The sequence below is a fragment of the Bos taurus genome, chromosome 2 (assembly GCF_002263795.3).
Source record: "Bos taurus isolate L1 Dominette 01449 registration number 42190680 breed Hereford chromosome 2, ARS-UCD2.0, whole genome shotgun sequence".
NCBI lineage: Eukaryota > Metazoa > Chordata > Mammalia > Artiodactyla > Bovidae > Bos > Bos taurus.
This window is the reverse complement of record NC_037329.1, coordinates 124,581,679-124,597,637: the sequence shown is the minus strand read 5'-3', so window position 1 is coordinate 124,597,637 and position 15,959 is coordinate 124,581,679. Positions and strand designations below refer to the sequence as shown.

At 43.3% G+C, this 15,959-nt stretch overlaps 1 protein-coding gene across 29 annotated transcripts in view; it reads left to right on the top strand.

Moving 5' to 3' along the window:
* Nucleotides 1–15,959, top strand: part of EPB41 (erythrocyte membrane protein band 4.1) — a 181,580-nt gene that overhangs the window by 13,154 nt on the left and 152,467 nt on the right. For 15 of the 29 annotated variants that reach the window (XM_024998684.2, XM_024998611.2, XM_059891587.1 and 12 more), the window contains exon 1: nucleotides 8,111–8,348. The exons of 11 other annotated variants lie outside the window; for them this stretch is intronic. The gene's annotated coding sequence lies outside the window, so the exon portion shown is untranslated. Of the gene's footprint in view, nucleotides 1–8,101; nucleotides 8,349–15,959 lie in introns of those variants that run through there. 3 more of the 29 variants (NM_001428123.1, NM_001428120.1, NM_001428122.1) reach the window with 1 other exon arrangement.

Below are 15,959 nucleotides of genomic sequence, written 5' to 3'. Positions count from 1 at the left end.
TTTAAAAAAATTTTTTAAAGTTCTTTTTGACTGCTCTGGGGCTTTGTTGCTACACACAGGTTTCTCTGGTTCTGGCAAGCGGGGGCTACGCTCTAGTTTCGGTGCTCAGGCTTCTCACTGCAGTGGCTTCGCCTGTTGTGAGCACAGGTTCCAGGGTGTGTGGGCTCAGTAGTGATGGCACACGGACTTGATTGCCCTGAAGTATGTGGAATCTTCCTGGACCACGGACCAAACCCATATCCCCCGCATTGGCAGGTAGATTCCTAACCAGTGGACCACCAGCGAAGTCCCATAGAGGCATTTTCTGATGCCCAGGATTCTGGTATTATGGGTAAAGGAAATAATCCAGTGTTTAAGACTCAGGAGCCTGAGTTCAAGTCCCTGCTTAGCTGCTAGCTGAGTTGTTGGGTCCCCATAGGCTTTTTGTTAACTTTTGTGGGGCTTCAGCTTTCTCGTCCAGAGATAAACAGATAAAGACACCTACATGGCTTCACTGGGAAAGAGAGGCAGGATAGTGTAGTGGGCAAGGATAGGGTTCTAGAATCAGACATACTTGGCTTCCCGACTATACCTCTCCTTAGCTGTGTGAAAGTGAAGGTGGCTCAGTCATGTCCGACTCTGTGACCCCATGGACTATACAGTCCATGGAATTCTCCAGGCCAGAATACTGGAGTGGATAGCCTATCCCTTCTCCAGGGGATCTTCCCAACCCAGGGATCAAACCCAGGTCTCCCACATTGGGGGCAGGTTCTCTACCAGCTGAGACACAAGGGAAGCCCAAGAATACTGAAGTGGGTAGCCTATCCCTTCTCCAGGGGTCTCCCCAACCCAGGAATCAAGCCACCCAAGAATCGAACTGGGGTCTCCTGCATTGCAGGCGGATTCTTTGCGAACTGAGCTATCAGGGAAGCTTGTGTGACACTAGGCAAATTGCTTCACCTCTCTGACTTCGGTTCCCAAAGCTAAAGAATGGGGTTAAAATAGTACCCACTCCATAGGGCTGTGAGAACTAAATCAGAGAATGCAGGTAAAGGATCTGGGCACACAGAGAGTGCTCTGTACACTGGTATTATTGTAATGACCATTACAGGAATGCAAACAATCTGTAAGCTGTAAGAGCACCAGCAATAAAGCCAGGCAGATGTGGGTTTGAATTCTAATTCTGACCCTTACTACCTGGGTGATCTTGGGGAAGTTTTTCACTTCTGAGACTCTTATTTCCTTATCTGTAAAATGGGCATTATAGTCATACCTTCCTCCAGAGGCTGTTGGAAAGGTTCAGTGACATGTTGCATAAAAAGTACTTGGTACAATGGTTGGCACGTGTCATCCCCATTTTATAGATAAGGAAGAGGAGTGGTGACTCGCCTGAACTCACATAGCATCTTAGTGCTGGAGCTATTGTTTTGTTTTTAATAAGGATTAAATGTATATATTTAAATTTGGCTGCACCAGATCTTAGTTGTGGCATGTGGGATCTGTAGTTGCAGCGTGTGGGATTTAATTCCCTGACCAGGGATCAAACCTGGGCCCTTTGTACTGGGAGTGTGGAGTCCTAGCCACTGGGCCACCAGGGAAGTCCCTGGTGGAGCCTTGATTTAAACCCAGGTCTGCCTACCTCAAAAGCCCCCGATCCTTTTACCTCTTCTTGCCATCAGCCAAATATGGGATGAGGAGGAGGATGTCTGTTCTTGGGGCTGCTGGACTCACCTCATTCATTCCATGGTCCCCAGTGCCCACACACAGGAGGTGCTCAATAAATGTCTGCGGGCTGAGGAAAGGGGGACCAGTGTGTCCTCAATTCCAGGGAGGCTTTTGCCTTGGGATTGAGAGTTTTTTCCTTGCTTGGTTGACAGCAGAATAAAATAAAAATAAACAATATAACTCATACTCAGTGCAGATGTGGGCCTGTCATCTGAAAAACCCTTTGCACCTCCTACATAATTGATCCTTCTTGCTACACTGTGACATCCTGGATAGGCACCTCCGTTTGATTGATGTGGAAATGGGAGCCCAGAGAGGGTGTAATGGATAAATATTTGTGTCCTGTTCAAAATTCACGTTGAAGCCTTAATCCCAATGTGATGGTATTTGGAGACAGGGCCTTTGGGAGGCGATTAGGGTTAGACGAGGTCATGAGGAGGGGCCCTCATGATGAGATTAGTGTCCCTGTGAGAAGAGACACCAGCAAGCTCCCCGTCTCTCTGCCATGTGGGGGGCTGAGAAGAGGTGGCTGTCTACAAACCAGGAAGAAAGCTCTTACTGGAATCTAACCAGGGTGGCACCTGATCTTGGACTTCAGACTCCAGAACTGTGAGAACATAAATTTCTATTGCCTAAGCCACCCAGTCTATGGCATTTTGTTAAGGCAGCCTGTGCTAAGAGAGAGGGTAAGTGACTTGCCCAGAGCCACACAGTGAACTTACTGCAGAGCTAAGGCTGGAGCTTATTTGTAGTGATTTCTCTCTTTTTTCCCCCACGGAAAAACTTCAGTCACTGGAAGGCTTAGAAATGGAGACTAGCTGAATGCAGGACAGACAGTTCAGGAACTGTCCTGCTTCAGCAACTTTGGAGGATCTTAGGGCAAGTCAAGCCTGGCCCCCAGTTCCTTCCTGCTTCATCATAGCTCCTCCTCTGCCCTCTCCCAAGGGAGGGTTGGGGCAGGCTGACTTCAGCAGGTTTAGAAGGGGCTCAGCTAGCTGGTGGCACTGAGCCTGTCCCCATGTTTCTTGGGAAACCCTCTGGGCCTGGAGGGTTCCCTGCCTGAGAGAGAGAGAATTAGTGGGTTAAGGTTGAGTGAGCTGGAAGCTTGGCTGGATCAGGGCCATTAGGCTCAGTCCAGCTGGTGAGAGAAGGGGATTGGAAGGGTCGTGGGAGGTCAGATCCCTGGGTCCCTCTTTAAATGTCCCAGGGCTCCAGTCAGAAGCAGCCGCAGCAGCCTTTCCCTGGGGTTTTGGGACAGACGTTGATGTTGCTCCTTCATCTAATTTCCAAAGTGCTTTCTTGAGAGTGACATGAAAGCCGTGTGTAGCAGAGGACAGAGGTAGAAGACAGATTTAGTTAAAGCTGTGTGACATGGTACAAATCATCTAATGTTTCTAGACTGTAGTTTCTTAGACTATAATTGAGGCTAATAACACTTTTCAGGGGTGCTATGAGGCTAAGTGCATTAATGCATATAAAGTACTCAGTATGTGCCTGGCACATAGTAAATATCTAATAAATATAATGGTCATTATTTTTAATAATAAGTTATTTCCCTTCTGGCTCAGATAGTCCTAGGTTTTATGGCTGTACAATTTATTGTGGCCTCCAACTTCAGAAGAGGAATGAGCTGGACTTATAAGAAGGAAGTGAACAGAATCTGTAGTAGGGGTCAGAAAACTTGAGTCCTGGTTTGGACTCTGCCACCCCTGTGCTGTGTGACTTCAGGCAAGCCTCTTCCAGTTTCTGGACTCCTTTTCCAAATTGTTTACATGTAGCTTGGGCTTGTTGATCTCTGAGGGCCTATCTAGTTCTACATTTTGTGAATCTGGAGGCCTAAAGAATACCTCAGTGACTGTCCACTGGAATCTCTTTTACAATTTCAATTTCCTTCCCTTTTGCCCCTTGTTTCTTGGAGTGTCTTCATAGAAGAAAGGACATAACTTGCCAACTCCAATATATGTATTTTAATCATATTTACTGTTTTTTTTTTCTTTTACTATGCACAGAGAACTCTCTAAAACAGAGCTTAACACAGTTTTTGTAAGCAAAGTGCATTCTATCAGAGGGGTCAAAACATGCTCTGTGTTTTCAAATATGTAAGAGTATTCATTTAAGATGTTGTCTTTCATTGCATTTGCTGATTTCTTTTGCTTTTCTCTTGACAAAGGCTAGCACAGGCAGCTTTGTATGCTGTAACTAAAAAATATATATACATATGTTGCAGTCAATGCATTCTAAAAAATAATCATGGGTATAATTTAGATATAAAAAGGATATTTGTCAAGTATTAAGAGAGACAAATGGGAAAACAGAAAAAGAGAAAGAAGAAAAAAATGAGAAAAGAAAAAAGAGAAAAAAGAAAAAAGTAAAAAGAGAGAAAAAGGGGAAATAACCTAAATGATTAACATTTAAATTTAATTAAATTATGGTACATCCACTTGAGGGCACTGTGGGTGTCATAATATATTATTAGGAGGAAAAAAAGTTGGTTCTGAAACAATACGATCTAAATTTTAAAAAAGCATTAGGCCGAACCATATGCAATTGCTAATAACTTATAAAATCAGCAATTTCATGTGACTTAATATATATATACAAAAAAGTATATGATAGGAGAGGTACTAGAAGGGAAATCTTTCACTAAGATATTGATGGTAGTTATTTCTGATTGATGGCTTTATGCTGATTAAAATTTTTAAATTATTTGACTATTTTTTTGTGAACAATGCAAGTACTACTAAAAGTAATCCCCTAGAAAGGCATATCATTGTAAAAATAGCAGTTTTTCTGCCTTGTTATAGCTTGTTTATAATTTGTGTTTAAAAGCTATAAAATGACTTCAATTCTATTATCAGGGGCCGTATGGAAAGCTCTACTCTTCATGTACTTTTGGTACCAGGGTTGGTTTTTATTCAGTAGTGACTGTTCAGAACACTTTGCTGGTGGGCCCAGCTTTTCAAAGCCTTCTTCATCTCTTGCTACCCCCATAACCAACAAATGCTTTCCATGAGCCCTATCACTGGGGCTTCAGGCCAGCTGTGTCCCTAATCCACCCACGTCCCAGATTTGGGAATGGTTCAGTCTCCAACTGTTCCCCCACCTACCCCTGCTTTCTTCCAATCTCATCTCTTCCAGGTCATCGGAGGCCCCATCTCCCCTCCCTGGCCTTCCTCAGTGGTCACCACCTAATTTCACCGTTTAATTTCACCCTCTTCTGTGCAGCTGGTGTTGCTTTTTTGCTGGAGCTCAGTTTGTAATGGGGAAGGATTAGGACCCTTTCATGCCGTCTTTTTTCTTTTTCCCCTTAGTGCCCTTGACCGCTCAGGGGCTGAGAGGCGGCTTGCAGGGCCTGAAACAGGAGGGATGGTGGGGGAGGCAGCAACGGGCTCAGCTGGCAGGCGGCATAGAGATGGCCGCTAGAGACCCCGTCTTGGGGCTTGGAGCGTGGCACAGCCGCCACCCAGGTGTGAGCATAGGACAGGGAGGGAGGAGGGAGCTGAGTTTCTTCCAAGGAAATTAGCTTCAGAGATGGTGCTTGGGACCTTTTACCCTGTACTCAAAGGCAGCCTCTGTGGGGTGAGCTGGGACCAGATGTCTGGTTTGCAGAGGCCTCTCCTGAGAGGGCAGATGGGCACAGGAGTTAGAGTAGTTTCTCTGCCTTTGATTGGGCATGATTTTTCTTCTCATTCTGTACTATGTGTTAGGCCCAGTTATGCCCAAGGATCTGGCACTTAGCCTAACAAGCTATGGTGTATACCTAACTAATTAACAAAAATCCCTCATGTGTGGATAGTACTTTACAGTTTCCAAAGCCCTTTCATCTCCAGTCTAAGAATTAAAAGCCAGGACTGGACTTAAATATTTTAAGATTCTAAAGCCTGCGCCAACAGTTTTTGATGTGGTGTCACACGGCAGTCTAAATTTGAGTGGTTTACATCTGCCTTATGTTCCGCTGTTTTCTTCTAGTCTGAGAACCCCACTTTTTTTTTTCAGGGTGATGATTATTAAATATTACCCACTCCAACCAAGCCTCTTTAAACAGAAACTATTATCCTTGCCTAGCAGTTCATGGCATAGAGAATATTGGTTTTCATGAATCTGTATTTGCTGGATAACACGGGGATGGTAGTGGCTAGCTGTCTTGTGATTGATCTTCAGGATTTATCCTTCATGGCACCAGATTTCCAGGTCTGACAGGTGAAGGGGACCTCTGAGGCACATAGGTGGTAGAGCTAGAGCTCCCTGAACCTGAAGACCTGAGGCAGGGGACCAGAATATTCAAGCACAGGTGCTTCACCCTACTACACAGAATGACCTTGGCCAAGCCACCTAAGTCTCAGCTTCCTTTTATATAACATGGGGATAACTCACTCACTCATTCAGCAAATATTTATTGAGTATGCACTGTTCTGGGGAATGAACAAAAAGACAAAGTCCCTGCCCTCCCAGAGCTTGTGATCTAGTGAGTCTAAACTGCAGCAATTTATTGAGAGGGACAAACAGATAAGTATACAGTAGAAAGTCAGGTAGAAGTGCCATGAAGCAAAATTAAAGCATGGCAAGGGTGTGCTGCTGCTGCTACTAAGTCACATCAGTCGTGTCTGACTCTGTGCGACCCCACAGACGGCAGCCCACCAGGCTCCTCTGTCCCTGAGATTCTCCAGGCAAGAATACTGGAGTGGGTTGCCATTTCCTTCTCCAATAAGGATGTGTTAGTGGAGGCTGTTTTAGATAGGGTAATCAGGTGATCCTAAAGGGTCTCTTAGGATGTTTCAAACAGGTAACCATGTAAAGTGCTCAGCTCAGTGCTGACAATTTAGTGCTTACCAAATATATTATTGTTATGTCAGCGAGCCCCACGCCTCTCAGTCAATATTTTAGTCTCCAAATAGCAGGAATAATTAACACTTAGGTAGATCTTACTGTGAGCTAAGCCATTTACATATTTTAACTCATTTAATTTTTACAGTAACTCTTATGAGGTAGGTAGGAGTTTGTTACTATCCCCTTTTATGGGTTGGGAACAAGCACAGAGTAGGCCAAACAATCAGGGAGACTGAGAATTGAATTCAAGTAGTCTGTTTCTTGGAGAAGGCAATGGCACCCCACTCCAGTACTCTTGCCTGGAAAATCCCATGGATGGAGGAGCCTAGTAGGCTGCAGTCCATGGGGTGGCTAAGAGTCCGACACGACTGAGCGACTTCACTTTCACTTTTCATTTTCAGGCATTGGAGAAGGAAATGGTAACCCACTGCAGTGTTCTTGCCTGGAGAATCCCAGGGACGGGGGAGCCTGGTGGGCTGCCGTCTATGGGGTCGCACAGAGTCGGACACGACTGAAGCGACTTAGCAGCAGTCTGTTTCTAGAGGCCAAGCTGAGTTGTGAGGGGTCTAGGATTAGATACAAGGAGACAGCCTAGCTGGCATATACAGGCTCCCATGTCAGATTGCCTGGCTTCTTATCCTGGCAGGTCTAAGCCTCTCTGCTTGGGTTTCTTCATCTCTAAAATGGGAATACCAGAACTCTCTTACCTCTTACCATGCTTAAAACTGAGCCTTCTTTCTGCTCCCTGGTTTAGACACCAGCCTGGCAGGGAGTGTGGAAGGTTCAAGTGGCCTCTGAAGCTAATGAAAGGAAATAACGGGCACATCAGGCAATTGTGAGAGCTATTCTAAGCTCAGCTGGAGACCAGATTTCTGAAGCTAAGTTCTCACGATTTTGAGGGTGCCACAGCAAAATTAGGAGACCCGTAAATGCAGAAGACAGCTAAAATCTTGGCGTGGCCGCAACACTCAGCATCCATTTCAGGTCTTAACACAGCTACCAGGAGAGGTAAAGTCTCATCGATTGTCAGGGTTCGAATGGCGCCTAGAGATGTCAAGTTAGTAGGTGGGGAAACCGAGGCCCGGAAAAACTGAATGACTTATCCAAGGTCAGTAGGTGCATTTGGGGGACAGCCAGCGAGCGTGGTTAGCTTGGGAGCAACTTCCAAATCTCAGACCCTTATCTGGCCCTCCTGGGGGGTAAAGGGGTGGGGAGAGGAGCGGGAAAGGGCGTCACCTTCGTCTTGGGCACTAGCTACTCTGTTCCCCACGTGGGTAGCGCGGGGCCCCTGGGAACTTAAGGACCTGAGAGCCGGTTCGACCTGCGCTTGCGCACACGCGGCTAGCCCCTGGCCTTTTCCCCTTCTTTTCCCTTCCGCTCCCCTCTCTTTACCGGCCTAGGGAAGGGCGGGGGAAAACGTGAGGAGCGAGAACTCGGCCTTAGCCAATGGGCTGGCGGGCCGCGGGCCCGGCCCCCTCCTTCCCTCCGGCGCCGTCCAATAGAAATTTACTACAATGTTGTGGCGAACAGAGGGGGAGGGGCTCGCGGGGCGGGCTGGCTGCGGGCCGGGCCAGCCCTTGCCTCGCGGAGGGAAGGCGGGAGGGCGCGCGCCGGGGCCGCCCGCTCGCTCCCTTTGCTCGTTCGCTCGTTCCCTCCCTCCGGCCGGCGGGTTAGTAGTCAGTCAGTCAGTCCGCCTGCAGCCCGCAGGGCCAGCGAGCCGCAGAGGGCCGAGCCTCCGACGCCCGCGCCTTCTCCTGCCATTGTTCGTCTGGCGGCTGCGGCGGCGGGCGCGAGGAGCCCGGGCCCCAGAACCACCGGTGAGGCTAGGCTGTGGCGGCGCGCGAGCGGAACTGGGGTAGGAGGGTGGGGGGCTCGGAGCTGTCCCCGAGGGGACGGTCCTGGAGGCCGCGGCGGTGCCCCTGCCTCTTTGTCTCCAGCCCCTCCGCAGGCCCGGGCCGGGGGGCGCGGGCTGCACGGCCTCCGCAAAGCCCTCTCTGCAAGCCGGCGACCGAAGGCTTGGAGCCGGGACGCGGTCGGCCTGAGGGGGAAATAAGGCCGGGGTGGCGCTGGAGGGGAGCGTTTAAAAGTTAGGCTCCGGGTGCATTTTTGACGAGGGGGCGATCGGTACCGTCTGGTCAGGCAGTCATGGTACAGTGGGCAGGAGCCCTTGAAGGAAAGCAGGTGGGGGGCGAGTTGCAGGTTTCGGGTGGTGAAGGTGTGGGGTGCAGCCGCAGAGCGATTTCTCGGTGACGAGATAGCTGGGCGGTCTGAAGTCAGGCTCAGTTGTGAGGGGTGGAGGGAGCCTGCAAGGACTTGAAGGCCTTCCCGCCACAGATACCCATATCATTAAAAAAAAAAAAAAATCCCCCCCCCCCCACCCCCAAGTCTCTATGCTTTCCCACTGAGTCTTCCCGGGTCCCAGAGACCAAGGGGTTAAACCGACTCCCAGCTTCGTGACCTCCTTTTTCAGTTTGTGCATCTGTCGGCTTGGACGTATTTCCTCCTGCTCGCTGGGCTGCCTTTACCTGTGGAGAGGGTAGTATCTGGGCTTGTCCACCGAGATGTATCGCCAGGCTGTTATTCCTGGTGGGGGTTTGCCAAAACAGGTTTGTTCTTCCCAGAAACCAGCGTTCTCTTGAGAGTGAAAGTGATCTCACGTGAAACAAATTGCCGAGGGATTGATTTCTGGCCACATGAATAGCGACTCTCATCCTGTTTTTTTCTCTAGCTGTACCCAACCGTAAATGACTAGTCTGTGGAGACTTGTCGTTTTTTGGCATGTATTGCTGATTAGGAGTTAGTTTTTTTCTTTTTAAGAGATGCCGAGCTTTTCTTTTCTTTTTTTTTTAGTAGTCTGTGTGATTTCACAGCTGCTATTCTGTTCTGTTTTTAGGGAAGATTGGAAGAAATGGTGATGTCTTCTATCTTGGATATTATTATAGTGAATTTATACTCTCTTGAGGATGTACACTGTACCCAGTGCTGTCAATATAATTCTCATCTCAGTTTTGTTATGCAGCATTAACTCTTACTTTTTAGGGAAACTTGACATACTCTTCATTTTCCTGCTCTGTAAGTTGGAAACAATAAGTTCTTTGCTAGCTGACCAATTTTGGCTATATAAAATAGTTTCTTGAGGTGTTATTAATATAATCCATGTGGAGTACATAACAATATATGGTACACAATAAGCTCTCAATAAATGACAGATTAAAAAGTGAATATAAACACTGAGCATCACATTGCCTTGATATCAAGGTGCTAATTCAGAATGCGTTCTACAGCAAGATTATAATTAAGGTAAAGATAAGCATTATTTATATCCCTGGGGAAACTGAAGTATGGTATATCTTTGTTACTATTAAAAGTGAACTTACCTGCAGCATGCTAACCTTCTGATTCCTCTTTCTTCTAGAACAAAACTATACTTTTTTCCCCTTGTATAATTGAATTCAGGCTTAGAAATATCAATAAATGATCTGACTCTTTAGACCTCACCAAAATTCTCCCAACATTTATGCCAGTGTTTTATAACCAAATGTCTTTTAGGTATGTCTGTACATAGTGTGGCCCTGGTCTACCTTTCTACCTTTATTCTCTTTATTACTTGTATTTTCCAGTCAAAAAAGAACTAACTACTCAGTAATAACCCATGCTTTCTCATTTGTACCTTTGGCCATGAGCTTCCATCTGTGCTTGTCGTTTATCAGTATATTCCTTCTGTTTTCAGTTCTCTTTAAGAATGTTCCATATTAATAATTTGAAGTGTGGGGGGAATGTCCCTTTGTGAAAGGGACTTGATGGAACTTTTGGTTTTGTTTTGAGTTTTCTTTGAGCTTCATTAATATGGCCAGCTGGTTGAATTTGAAGTGGTGTTTGTTAAAAGGATTAGGTCCTAAATGCCCCATCAGTATGCGCAACCCTTGTGGTAGAAGGTGGCTGGTGGTAGATTAAGAAAACCTCTTAGGGTTCCATTCTGCTCAGAGCTAAGAACTCCACCAGTTGACTGGTTGGACACTTGAAAACTCTGGCTGTCAACAAACAGACTAAACTAATAGAAGAAAGTTTTATCTCTTAAGTGGGCTTCTCTACATCTCTTCCGTTTCTTGGTGGTCTAAGAGCTGACATTTCCTTAATGTTTGTTAAACACTCAAATCATATTTATTGTGTCGAAGTAGTAGATATGGTATGGAGAAGAAAATGGCACCCCACTCCAGTGTTCTTGCCTGGAGAATCCCAGGGACAGAGGCCCCTAATGGGCTGCCGTCTATGGAGTCACACAGAGTCGGACACGACTGAAGCGACTTAGCAGCAGCAGCAGCAGTAGATATGGTAAACAAGCCTATATTTTAAAGTAAGCTTGTGTGCCTGCTCAGTTGATTCAGTTGTGTCTGACTCTTTGCAACCCCATGGAGCCCACCAGGCTCCTCTTTCTATGGGGTTTCTCCAGAATAGTAGAGTAGGTTGCTATTTCCTTCTTCTCCAGGGGACCTTCCTGACCCAGGGATTGTCTCCTGCTTTGGCAGGTGGGTTCTTTACCACTAGCGCCACCTGAGAAGCCTTAATAAAGTAGTTCTGTTCAGTCGCTCAGTCGTGTCTGACTCTTTGTGACCCCGTGGACTGCAGCACACCAGGCCTCCCTGTCCATCACCAACTTCTGGAATTTACTCAAACTCATGTCCATTGAGTCGGTGATGCTATCTAACCACCTCATGCTCTGTTGTCCCCTTCTCCTCCTGCCTTCAATCTTTCCCAGCATCAGAGTCTTTTCAAATGAGTCAGTTCTTTACATCAGGTGGCCAAAGTATTGGAGTTTCAGTTTCAACGTCAGTCCTTCCAAAGAATATTCAGGACTGATTTCCTTTAGAATGGACTGGTTAGATCTCCTTGCAGTCCAAGGGACTTACAAAGTAGGCTTATCATCAATATAATATATAAAATAATGTGATATGATAATTTATATATAAACAGAATAGCACACAAATCTTCCTCTTTTCATTTTAAAGGTACTTGTATCTCCTTTTTCTTTTTAGAAACATTTCTAAGCTAATATCTAAATTAAAAAATGATTTTAAATGATTCCTGTCTCTAAAAAAAATAGTTGTGGCATTTTGTTGAGATATGACCTATGTGTTTTTCCTGTTTTTCTCTTTTGTCAGGTTTGCACCTCACATTTAGAATTCAGCAGTGTGTTGTTTTGTATGCAGCTTGACTTTAACATTTTTGGAAACTACAGAGCCAGCCTTCCATTTCATTCCTTAGCTTATGGACTTCATTTTAAACAGATTCATTTTATGGGAGATAGTGTGCTTACAGTGTTGTTTGGTTTCCTAAAAAAAAAAGCTTCGGAGTTAAGCTTGTCAGAAGAGTTCCCTACAAGTCACAGGATTCTTGAATTCTCTAGGTACTTTGATATGCTTATCAGTAGATTGTGATTTAAAATACGAAGTCTGTGATAGGGCTTGCTTATATTGTTTTCTGAATGTCCAAATCTAATTTAATATTGGTGATCCGGTTTTATAACTTGGGAATGTTGGCAGCTATCAGGGGCTGAATGTGGTTCTGAAATCAAGAGGTGCATACTTTAGATCACAATCTGTTTCCTTATTATCTAAGAAGATCAGAGCAAATGCTGCCAGTGTATTTTTCCAAAAGTCCCATCAAATTTGTGATTGGTCACATGCCTATTCAGATACAGATTCATTGCTACCTCTAAAGGATTTTTTTTTTCCCACCTACTGCTTAAGCTTAGAATCATCTAATTTTATTTGTGAGCTAAACAAGAATAATTCTAGCAAGTTTTTTTCTCATGAACAACTTTGCTTTCTTTCTCTGAATAAAGCCCCCGAAGATTAAATTTAAAAAAATTTTTAAAGGGCCCTCTGAATTGATAAGTTACGAGTCTTATTTATGTAGAGAATCTAGAAGTACTGGAAGGTAATTGGTTCATTGTGTTTGTAATAGCTTTTAGTTAGAGAAGAGCCAGATTCTAAATAGAATGTTAAGTTTTGTTGTTTAAGTTTGTCGGTACGTCACTGGTGACTCTTTATGAGTGGCTTCAGAATGTGCGCAGGAAATGCACTGTAACAATCTGCCTGGTATGCACACTGCATTAGATCAGTATTTTGATTTACTACGCTCTGTTTTGATTTACTGTGCTGTTATTTAATGAATACACAGGGAGAAGGATAAAAGAGGTATAGCAGTAAACACTATTCAGAAATTGGAGGTGTTGGAAAAGAGAACTTGGATGTTTTGAGTGCCGGTCTTAGAATTACTTCCTCACTGACACTACTTCAAATGTTGGTTTTAGGGAAGTTATAGTGGGAAAATCTGATTATGATAAAAGTCTGTTTACACTTATTTTTGCTAATTATTTTTATTTAAGTGGGATTGTACCCACCTTGAAGTATTTGAAAATAAATTGACTACTTTTTGAACTTTAAAGAAAAGCGACATTCCATGGTTGTGGCCAGAACAATTCAAGGAATGACTTGGAGAGACTTTAATATACCCTACCTCCTAATTTTCATCAGTTTCCCCCAAGTCACCCTAAGTAAGTATGCCCCCCTAAAAAAGTCCTTTCCAAGGAGAAATTCCAGAGCCATTCTGGTATCATGTTTATTGTTTATTTCATTCTTTGTTGTTTTATTATTGTATTTATTAAGACCAGTCCTGATTCTGCAGGTACCTCTTGATTATCTCCAACCTAAATCCATGTGGATTAAATGGTGATTTGTGTATTGGATTGCCGTTCTCTTCCTTCCATGGTTGAGGGTTCTTTTGGTCGTTTCCTCCCAATTAATCTAGGCTGTCTTCTTTCTCACCTCTCAGGGCAACGTCTGCTTATAGAAATTAACGTTGTTTCTGAACTGTGTAGAGTAGAGCTTGGATAGGGATAGTGTAATCTTGGCAGAGTGGGGAGGAAGAGGCAAGATTATCTGATAAAATAGAAACTGTGATTAAATATAATGATAAAATTGGAAGAAGCAACAGATGCTCTATTTATATTATCTAATTCTGTTCTATCTACATTCAATGTATGTCCATAATTCTGCATTGTAGTTGATCCTTAATGCAGGGGTTAGGGGTGCTAACGTTCTGCACAGTTGGAAATCCATGTGTAACTTATAGTCGGACCTCTGTATGTGTGGTTCTTCCTTGTATGTGATTCTGCCTCTGAGGATTCAACCAACCTTGGATGATGTAGTACTGTAGAGTTCACGCATGAAAAAATCTAAGTATAAGTGAACTCACACAGTTCAAACCCCTGTTATTCAAGGATTAGCTGTATTATCTAAAAATATTATCTATTAATAGGGACAGGAACACCTCAATTTCTTTTGGAACTAGGTGGAAATAATAAGATAAAAAATTGGGAATAGTATATATTCCTATAGTTTATTGTGATTTATAAATGTAATCTGTCTCTCCTTGTGTCTTCCATCCCCTATAAAAATCCAAATAAACTTTTTGGTAGGCCCTTTATTCGTCTGAATTGTAACATTGGACACAGTATAGACTAAGGTTTAGTTACTTTCTGCCTTAATAGTCACTCAGACACTTTAATATTATATTTTGATAGCATCACCATTATAAAGTTATAAAAGTTTTAAGTGAGAAATTCTGTGATTTAGCAACAATACAGCATAGCAGTATTTTGAATTGGTTGCATTTGAGCCTGTTACCCAAAACTGTAACAAAATGTATACTTTTGCTAATTTGTGACTAGGGAGTACTATGCCAAAGTTCAGTTGTGATTGTGTTTCAGCTATTAATACTTGTGTAAATTAATAACACTATTATAATCATTTTAATGCAATGGGATTTTAACAGTACATCATCTTATAAAGAAATGCTATTTTAATTTATATGTCAGGCATGTATTTCAGTTAACCAGTTTGAAATTCTACATATATTCAAGTTAAAAGTGTTTCACCTTGATAATACACTTGGTACAGATTTTTGAAATTCATTTCCCCTGGTTGTTTTGACCATATGGACACAGGCAGAACTGTCAAGAGCTCCAAGGATTTAAGCTCTCAAATTTTACCTGCCAACCATTTCATCATGTAGTGGAGACACATGGAAGGCAGCTTAAAGTGAAGGCTCTTTGTTTTTTTTTTTTTTGCTACCACCCACTTGCAATTTCTTGCCCTTTTGTGATTTTTAATGATTCAGAGAATCGACACTGTTGCTAACTTACTACCTGCAGAGTCCTGCGAATCTTGATGGTATTACATAATTATATAAACCTTTTGCATGGTGTCATATGATGTTGTATTGTATATATGTCCTCCCACACGTGTGTCTTTAGAGTAATTTCTTTCCATCTGGTGTTGGAAACAAGCTCTTTGTGAGGTTATTTTTAAATCTTCAAGCTTTCTGGCATCCTCAACACTTGAAATAACACAATTGCTTTTGAAGGCAAGAAAATTCACACAGTATATTTAGTGCTTTTTTCCAGTGAAAATGTGAATAGTATTTTATTTTAAAAAATCATATCTTGCATTCCAAACAGGCAAAATATGTGCTTTATGTTTAGATCATCTCAAGATAGTTTTGTTAGTAGGAAATAATCACTCAGTTGTTGCCAAGTAGATAAAGTAAAGGAGAAGTGGTTAAAGGAAAAGGATGCCAAGAATAAGAGAACTGTTAGAAGAAAGAGGTTTCAAAGGTATTTTGTTCTCTGAGAGTTTATTGATGTCCTTTTCTGAGCTCTTGTGGCATTTGTTACAAACCCGATTTGTCACGTGTTGCTTTGTATTGCACTTGAAACTGGTGCTTCCCAGTAAGACTGTCAGCTTCTGGAGAGCAGAGGGTCAATATCCTGTCTTTCATTGCCCTCCTCAGCCCCCCAGACACAGACACTGCTTAGAACGGTAGTTAGATACATAACACTGGGGACATCCTAGACATGTAGAAGTGTAGTGAGAATGTGAATTCGAGCATAATTGAGATTTAAGACCGGGTTATGAATCTGACTGCTTCTGATTCCCTTTCTGTATGTGTGTTTTCTTGGAAAGTAAGTTGCAGATATGAAAATTTACCCCTAAAAGACTTCATTATGCGTCTTCTAAGAATAAAGACTTTATTCTACATAATCATAGTACCATTATCGCACCTAAGAAAATGAACAATATTTACATAATAACAATCAATATCCAATCCATTTTTAAAAAGATGTATCTCATCTACTGAAAGAGTCATCCAATAGTATCCTTTTTCTCCAGATGCTATTTTTGTTGACGTCTCTTTGCTAGTTGTATTATCTCTAACATGACTGTTAAGGTACACTGGTTAACTAGAAATGTTTAATAGTTAATGTACTCCCTTTGGTGTTTTATAGATTGAAAAAACTAGCATTGGGGCGATGATTGCATAATGACCATAGCATCATATTTAAATGCATATCTTAAAGGATATAC